The sequence below is a fragment of the Pseudophryne corroboree genome, chromosome 6, assembly GCF_028390025.1.
Source record: "Pseudophryne corroboree isolate aPseCor3 chromosome 6, aPseCor3.hap2, whole genome shotgun sequence".
Lineage (NCBI taxonomy): Eukaryota > Metazoa > Chordata > Amphibia > Anura > Myobatrachidae > Pseudophryne > Pseudophryne corroboree.
In genome coordinates this window covers 735252555-735262170 of record NC_086449.1, presented here as the reverse complement: position 1 = coordinate 735262170, position 9616 = coordinate 735252555, and the positions used below count along the sequence as shown (strand labels likewise).

The window sequence follows — 9616 nt, the reverse complement described above, 5'->3', positions numbered from 1 at the left end:
CTCAGCAAAGGGACGCAAAGCAGGTAGGCGCCTGATTGGAGAGGCGCCTTCCTGCTCTGCATTCCTGTGCTGCGCTGCCCTGAGCCTGGCCTGACCCCCTGCTGCTGCCGCCTGCAAATGCAAACTGACAGGCAGCAGCGCCGTCCGTTTAAAGCCCTCCCTCCTTCCCTACAGAGGCATGATGAGCGGATGGAAGGTGGGCGGAGCTACACAGACTAAAGGGGGCGGGGTTACACGAACGAAAAGGGGCGGGGCTAAACGGGATCCCCAAGCTGAGGCAGATCCCTTCCCTCCAACCAGCCTGTGATACTGTCTGTAAGTGGATGGAAAAAAGGTGAGAGAAAGTGTGTGTATGTAGTGTACTGTGTGTATGTACTGTCTGTATATGTGTGTATGTATGTATATATGTATGTATGTGTGTATGTATGTATATGTGTTTGTGTGTGTATAAGTTTCACTTCTGCAGCCTGGGGGAGTGCATGGGCCAGCTGAGGGATCTGCACAGTGCTCAGATAAGTAAAGTACGTGTTTCACGTATTACACAGTCCATTTCTGGCTTGTACGTGTGGGGGAAACTTAAACTAGCATTTTAGCACTTTACCTGAGTACGGGGTTGCAGTTGCAGCAGGATTATCATACAACTCCGATTCCGCCCTATAAACAAGTTGATGTCTAAACTCACTGCATGATGAATGAACGCCTCTATTTTCGGCCTATCCAGCATCCAGGTGGTATAAACAACAAACTTCGTATAAATCAATAAATCCCTACTGTATAAAGTCTGCTTATAATGCAGAGAACAGGGTGCAGGACACCTCCACCACAAGTTGGTATCAAGCTGCAAGTGCTTACAATCCCTTACTCATGCAGTATTTACCAGTTACTGGTAAACATAAGCAGAGTGAGGGAAGAATCTGTATAGATGTACGTTACAATGTCACACATCGGCTGATACAGCCACTTGTCTAAACTCGGCTCAGTTTGCCAATTGGGCTAAATAGTTGAATCATGTCTGGTTTTGCTGTGGCCTGTTAGTACACAGATGGATGATGACATGATAGATGATAATAGTCATCTTTCACCTGCATTTGCTAATATGCCCCCTCCTGCTCCCATCCTGTCCCCTCCTGCTCCTCACCACTGATCTTATCCTGCCCCCTCCGGATTGGCTGCAGGTCCACGGCGGATTTGAAATAGTGGCGTTGTGGTCATAGGAGCCGCAGTGCCGCCAACCACAGCTTCCTCCTTGCACCGCCCTCTGCCTCCTCCTCTGCTACACCGCCGCCGCCCTCAGTACTTCTCTGCACTTCAGTACCATGCCGACCACAGCCTCCTAATACACCGCACCGCAGACCACAGCATCCTCAGCACCGCCGCTGCTAAATAGGTAATCTTACCCTGATGCCTTTCTCTCTCCCTAGTCCCTATTGTATGCCCTTACTATCCCTCTCTCTCACGCTCCCTTTCCCTATGTCCCTGCTGTCACTTTCCCTCTTCCTGTCCCTATGTCCCTGCTGTCACTTTCCCTCTCTCTCTCTCCCTGTCCCTGCTGTCACTCTCCCTGAATTTTGTCTCCATATGGCATCATTTGAATTTCGGCTCATTCTGTGTGCTATAATGTGAATTTCGGCTCATGCTGTGTGCTATAATGTGAATTTCGGCTCATTCTGTGTGCTATAATGTGAATTTAGGCTCATTCTATGTGCTATTATTTGAATTTCGTCTCATACCGTGTGGTATACTGGGAATTTTGGCTCATTCTGTGTGCTATAATGTGAATTTCAGCTCATACCGTGTGGTATAATGTGAATTTCGGGTCCTACCGTGTGGTATAATGTGAATTTCGACTCATTCTGTGTGCTATAATGTGAATTTCAGCTCATTCTGTGTGCTATAATGTGAATTTCGTCTCATTCTATGTGCGGTAAAATGTGAATAAGATTGTGCTACTGTGTGACATAATTTGAATTGGGGGTACTGTTGTGTGGTCACACCCCGTGGGAAACCATAATCCTTTTTTGCGGCCTCCGACGCACGCTCTCATTTTATTAACTACGGTATAAGAGGGAGGGCGCAAATTTATAGTTTGCAGGGGGGCGCCGAACACCCTAGCACCGGCCCTGAGTGCAACACTAGTGCGGGAGGATTATCCTTGGAGAATATTTGGGACTTCACCATTGGATTTGGACTGCGGGTTCCAGGGACGCCTGTGTTTATCATCTTAACCTTGCTGTTTTGTCTGCCGTAAGGTGGACCATTTCAATTGGTGAGAGACCATCTATAACTTCGAGGTTTATGTGTTTTAATAAAACGGTGTTGCACTATTGGAGTTTGATTTCTCTTTTCGGGTGCACCATGCTGATGAGGAGATTCGATAAGGAGGATTTCTGATGGGCCAGACTTCAGCTTTATAAAAAGTGTGTTTGTCTTCCTTTCAGGTAGACCAATCATTCTGGTACGGGAGATTTGATACTTTCCTAATAGTGAAATGCTAAATGATAAAATGGTATACACTATGTATGTTCTTTTTTCCTTTTCTTTCATGAGCGCTCACGGACTCAAATGCTGAGGAAGAGCTGCCGATAGCAGCGTCACGGCAGCTTTGGGTCAGTCTGGGCTGAACACAGTCTCGCGAGATTTGATGTCATCATCTCGCGAGACAGCCACTGTAGTTCACTGAATTCCTCGGCTGCCAAGGAGCACTGCTGGTGTTCCCAGGGTCCCCTTATTCATGGAGAATCCTTGGATCCGTGTGAAGCAAAACACTTCCTGGAGGGTTGCCACCAAATCCTGGAGAATCCAGGAAATCAGGGAGAGGTGGCAACCCTACCTGCACCCTCTCCACTCCGCTCCTAAAACATACTTTACATGACTGCTGAAATGACTCGCTGAGGGTGCTGCTCCAGTGCATGTGTATTGATTTGGAGTGCGTACTGTTCCAGTGCATGTGGATTGATGTGGAGTGCGTACTGCTCCAGTGCATGTGGATTGATGTGGAGTGCGTACTGCTCCAGTGCATGTGGATTGATGTGGAGTGCGTACTGCTCCAGTGCATGTGGATTGATGTGGAGTGCGTACTGCTCCAGTGCATGTGGATTGATGTGGAGTGCGTACTGCTCCAGTGCATGTGGATTGATGTGGAGTGCGTACTGCTCCAGTGCATGTGGATTGATGTGGAGTGCGTACTGCTCCAGTGCATGTGGATTGATGTGGAGTGCATACTGCTCCAGTGCATGTGGATTGATGTGGAGTGCGTACTGCTCCAGTGCATGTGGATTGCTGTGGAGTGCATACGAACTCCATATCAACTCAGAGGCAGCCCAGACCACAGCTCCCATTGCTCCTCCCTCCTCTCAGCATTCAACAGCCAGCTCAGCAGAAGGACACAGCTGGATGGAGAGGGGAGAGCGCCATCTCCGCCCGCTCCGTCCGGGAGGTGAATACACCAGCCGGCTGCAGTGCGACACACGCACACACTCTGGCGGCAGATGGCGCAGTGCTGACAGTGGCATACAATGAGTCACATTGACTCGTATTGCCGGTGGCAGTGTGGGCCCCTTCACAGCGCCGGGCCTGGGTGCAATGCACTGCTTGCATCGGCACAAGTTCCGCCACTGCGGGGGCGAGTGGGTATGATGCCCTGGCCGCCGGCGGCGCCCCCCTCTGCAGGGCCTGTAAGGCACCCGGGGCACGTGCCCTGCTCGACCCCCCTTAGTTACGCCTCTGGCATGGACTGATGTGAATGGGCAAATATTCTCTGTAAAGCGCTGCGGAATATATGTGAACTATATAAATAACTGGTAATAAATGAATAATAATAAAATTATTAACTATTTTGGAATATGCTTTACTGCATAATATCACATTTAAATTCTATTGAATACTAAAAATTACAATTCACTTGGATTCCTATACATGTATATAGAATAGATTATACAGAAAACTGCTATTGTATTGTTTGCTTACTGTACATCCACATTCCCTACATAAGAAGCGATGTATTTAGTGTCTATTGGCCACTAGGTTGTGTTGTTTATCTGGGGTATTTGCAATGTATAAATAGAAAGATAACAGACAGCAGAAGTGGACAATGCTTTGTTAGTGAGGTGCAGGAATCTGAACAGGTGAGGACCGCCAACATTCTGATCAAGGCATGTGTTATCCATGGGCTATTGACTCAGTTTATACCAGGCATGAACAACAGCATTTGTTGGTTGTCTCCTTTGTGTGACATGATGAGACATGTGTAGGCCAGAGGCTGTGGTACAGAGACAACCAATATGACACATATCTGCAATTTACTGTGCGTGGGGAATACAATATGATACATTTTATAGCTGCCAGCCTAGGTCGTTATTTCACAAGGGGAGTTGCATCAAACCTTTGAATGAGATAAAGTTGACAAGTTGCCCATAGCAACCAATCAGAGTCTAACTATTATTTATGTAGCAGAGTCTGTAAAATGACAATTATAAGGCGATTGATTGCTATGGGAAGTTTCTCCACTGTCTCTTTTTAAAGTTTTATACTTCTTCCCCACGGTGTGATACGATCCTGTTCTCTCTTTTCCCACTTATTTTCTAGTTGCAATAATTTGGGCTGATTGAACTAACTGGCGTTAAAATGTATATTGTATATATTGTAGAGCAAAGGTAATAAAGATAGCTGAACATCGGGCAGAACAAATGATGAAACTGAAATTAATCATTGGAACCAAGTAATTAGAATCTCAAATGAGCAGATTTTCTATCAATAGGGCTGATATATCAAGCAGTGAAAAGAGTGTACCAGTGGAGAAGTTGCCTATAGCAACCAATCAGGTTGCCTATAGCAACTAACCATTTTATAGGATGTACTTGATAAATGCTATCTCAAATCTAATATGGGCAACTTCTCCATTGGTCCCCTTTTCTACTCTTTTCACTGCCACTAGGCCACTCTATGGGAGGAATTCAATTAGCCGTGGTAAATGTATCCCCAGGAGGCAATTCAATTATCACCGGTGGTCGGCACTAGAGAGTATTTTGCTTCACCTGCCAGAAGACAGGAGAAATAAAATCTGCAATAAATGCCATTTTTACATGGCCGCGATTGCAAAAAAACACATGGATTAGGGAAGCGTATTTTTCGTCCGAGAGCAGGTACATTTTACTGTGAAAAAATGAATTGCCCAATAAAAACACCTGCCAATGATCTACAGAGATCAACTGAATCCCCCACATGTCTATTAGTCACAACAACTAAAGGGCCGTACACACTGGCAGATCTCACTGTACGATATGAACGTTCTCGTTCATTAATGAACAAGAACTCGTTCATATCATGCAGTGTGTGTAGGCACCAACGATTAATGATGCGCGGCCCCGCGCTTGTTAATCGTTGGTGCCCCTTTGCTTATGCATGCAGGCCAATATGGACGAGATTGTCCATATTAGCATGCATTGCTATGGAGCCAGGGGACGGGGGGAGTGAAGTTTCTTCATTCCCCCCGTCACCTGGCTCCATAGCAATGCATGCTAATCGGCGGTCGGGCAGCTTGGCGGCGGGTCGCCCAGTCTGTAGAGCCCTTAAGTACCTAACAAATCATGTCTAAACTGTGGTATTGCCAACAATGTCACTGTTGATTTTTGTAAATATTTTATGTCACAAAATTCTATATGAAACATAAAATTGCTGAAGATCGCTATTTTTTTAATAAAATGTTATATTCTGAGTAACTCTGCATAGCCTACCTGCAAAGTACCAATGCCACCAAATAACAGTCCTCCACCCACAAGTGAAGATGCAGCCGAGATGCTGAATTGTCTATAAATGGTACCAGTGAATAAGGTGTTTCCCTTGCAGGGGTGTAACCGGAAACGTGGGCTCCACAGCATGGGCCAGGGTTGGGAGGACGTAAAGTAAGGGACATCTTTCCATACTTTGCCCTGTGAGTCATCAGCCTGTTCCACTTTTCCTGCAAAGATCGGAGGAGAAAATTTCATTTTGAAACCCTAGAATTCCATAACAAGTCACATTCTCTGTATAACAGCGCCCAATCCGTAATGGTCACCTTTGATCAGTGTTTTAGTGTAGCAATACAATGCGCTGTGTTTTTGAACTGCTAAAATGAAAAGAGAAAAAATACTGTCTTTTGAAAACTGAAAATCTAATTTCCATTAAATCAAACCATATTTTTTCTCAATATGTTATAAAATGATAATAAGAGAAGGCAATGATCTTCAAAATGTTCTTGCTATTAATAGATGGTAAACAGCAGGGAATTTTGAATACATGAATGATATTTGCATCTCCAGGACTCGCAATATATAAAGTGATTGTTCCCTTAGTGATCTTTAATCACCGCTGAATAACTGTTATCAGTCACGGGCATCTGCCATCGTTTACTGCAAAGACGTGTCTGTCACTTGGAGTAGTATAGACAGATCTTCACAGAATAGGAGATAAAATTAGCCATAATGTGATAAATATGTATCACTCGCCCCCATATGCCACATTATTTATCCAGGTAACTATCTCTTTTGTCAGACCAGATTTGATTAAACACAGAGCAGATTAATAAACTGATATTTTTCTTAAAAATGCTCTCTCGTTTATAACACAGCCAACATAAAGGACAGTTATGTTTAGAGTATGTGTATGTAATATATAGGAGGTAGTTGGCACCAGTGTCGTAACTAGGCATTTTAGCACTGTGTGCAAGAAATGGCATTGGCGCCCCACCTTATGTAAAATCTGGGCAGTGCGCGGCGTATGCGCGCATACATTTTTTAGGGGCGTGGCTTCATGGGGAAAGGGTATGGCCACAAAATAATACCAATTCATACTACGGTGCACAGTAGACTCCATTATTCAAATTACACCACACAGTAGCGTCACTACACCAGGTAGAGCCCCTTTTACACATTACGGCAGACAGTCCCCCTTTTTACACTTTACGGCAGACAGCGTCCCCCTTTTTACACATTACAGCAGACAGCGTTCCTTTTTTACACATTACGGCAGACAGCATGCCCTTCTTACACATTATGGCAGACAGCGTCCCCCTTTTTACACATTATGGCAGACAGCGTCCCCTTTTTACACATTATGGCAGACAGCATCCCCTTTTTACACATTATGGCAGACAGCATCCCCTTCTTACACATTATGGCACACAGCATCCCCCTTTTACACATTACGGCAGACAGCGTCCCCTTTTTACACATTACGGCAGACAGCGTCCCCTTTTTACACATTACGGCAGACAGCGCCCCCCTTTTTACACATTACGGCAGACAGCGCCCCCCTTTTTACACATTACGGCAGATGGCATCCCCCTTTTTACACATTATGGGAGACAGCGTCCCCCTTCTTAGATATTACGGCAGACAGCGACCCCTTTTTACACAATACGGCAGACAGTGTCCACCTTTTTACACATTACGGCAGACAGCGTCCCCTTTTTACACATTACGGCAGACAGCGTCCCCCTTTTTACACATTACGGCAGACAGCGTCATCTTTTTACACATTACGGCAGACAGCATCCCCTTTTTACACATTACGGCAGACAGCGTCCCCCTTTTTACACATTACGGCAGACAGTGTCGATAGATAAGAGAGAGAGAGAGAGACACAGACAGACAGATACTTACCATCTCTCCCCGCTGGCTCAGGCAGTCAGGCTCCTCGGTGCTGGCAGATCCCGGGCAGGGGAGAAGGAGGGAGGGGGACTGGAGCCGCTACTCAGTCCTCTGTGACACTGGCTGCTGTGCTGTGCTGGGGCAGGCTGGGCAATGGAGCTGAGCGGCGCTTGCGGCTGGGGCATGCTTGCGGGTCCTCCTCGCTCTGTACAGTGGAGCTGAGACGGCCTGTAGCGGGCAAATGCTGGCGCCTGGCGGGTCCTCCCCGCTCCGATGCTCCGTACAGTGGAGCTGAAGCAGCTTGCGGCTGGGGCACGTTGGCGGGTCCTCTCTGCTCTGAAGCTCCGTACAGTGGAGCTGAGGCGGCTTGCAGCTGGGGCATGTTGGCGGGTCCTCCCCGCTCCCATGCTCCGTACAGTGGAGCTGAGGCGGCTTGCTGTGCTGGGGCGGGCTGCGGCTGGGCAATGGAGCTGTACGGAGCTCTGATGCTCTGTACAGTGTTAAACAGGGCCGTGACTGTGCGCTCCCCAGGGCTCTGCGCTGTGTGCGAGGCACCACTAACACACACCTAGTTACGTCCCTGGTTGGCACCCCAATGGTCAAGATGCCAGCAGTCAGAAGATCAATGCTGGAATCGCGACATCACTCAGAATCCCAATGCTGGAATCCTGACAGTCAGCATCCTGAATGAAAGTATGCCAAGGAGGGTCAGGGTTATGCTGTGGGGGGGCAGAGGGTAGGGTAGGGCACTAGGGAGGGTTACGGCTAGGCTGCAGGAAGGGTTAGGGTTAGGCTGCAGGTAGCTAGGGTTAGGGAGAGGATAAAGAGGTTAGCATACTTTTTTTTTAATAGAGTAATTTTTTTTATTGAAGAGAAGGCAGTACATGCACAAATTAACAATGCAAAGGGGACAAGCTGATGCAAATACACATTGGCAGAGCAACAAATGACAACATGTATCATATATATAATCTCATCCAGAAAATAATAAAATGTTGTATGCGCATACTCATAATCTCCTCAATACAATTTTACATTTTTACAACTCACCTAAACCGGCAACAAAACAGAAAATAAATTGCTGTCTGAAACCTCAAGTGCTCCGCAACATCGTAAACCGTCTACACATCTTAGGTCAGTATATAATATCTCCATATAACAAAAAGATAAAGTTATGTAGGAAATTCCGGCATAGAATGGATACTATCAAGCCAGAAAGACCACATTTTTTCATACCTAGTACTAGCGTTATTTTGCATATAAACATAGCATTCCTTAAGCACAGTATCATGAACCAATAATTTAAAGGAGGATAACATGGGTCCCTTGGGCGCCATCCACATCCTGGCAATACACACTTTAGCTAAAGTGCACATCTTATGTAGATATAGTTCCTCCCATTTAGAGGGGGAGTTAGAGACACCCGAACCAAGGACACATAACCGCGGAGTAAGCACCACTGAAGGGATACCCGTATCCTCCAGAATCGACCCGACCCCCTCCAGAATACTTGTAGGACACCACATTCCCAAACCAAATCCCAGAAGGTTCCCTGAGGAGCATTACATTTAGGGCATACTGTGGAGTATCTAGTTCCAATCTTGCTCAGCCTCACAGGGGTCATATAGGTCCTGTGAAGAAAATAAAACTGAATTTGTTGAAATCTGAGAGACTTTGTAACTGTACTGGGGTATTCTTCTGTACAGTTACAATAGGACCCAAGTCAGCCTCCCAGCGCACTCGGAGATGGGAGAGAGGATCCGTGTGAAGCTGAGCAAGAAGAAAGAAGTAAGCCAAAGAGACAGTCCTAAGACGTCCAAGGCTGAGAAGAAAGGTTTTAGTAGGAAAAACATTAAGGGTGGGGAGGCCCCAAATTGCGTTTGGAGAGCATGCCTGAGTTGAAGGTATCTATAGAAAAAGGAGTTGGGCAGACTAAACTCTTCCTTAAGTTGTTGAAACGATTTTAATACGCCATTACAATACACCTGGGA

The 9616-nt window shown here is 46.3% G+C and overlaps 1 protein-coding gene across 1 annotated transcript in view; it reads left to right on the top strand.

Moving 5' to 3' along the window:
* The first annotated feature begins 253 nt into the window (after positions 1–253).
* The window catches only part of TSPAN9 (tetraspanin 9), a 704002-nt gene continuing 694639 nt past the window's right edge, over positions 254–9616 (top strand). The window contains exon 1 of the mRNA XM_063928463.1: positions 254–334. The gene's annotated coding sequence lies outside the window, so the exon portion shown is untranslated. The remainder of the gene's footprint in view (positions 335–9616) is intronic.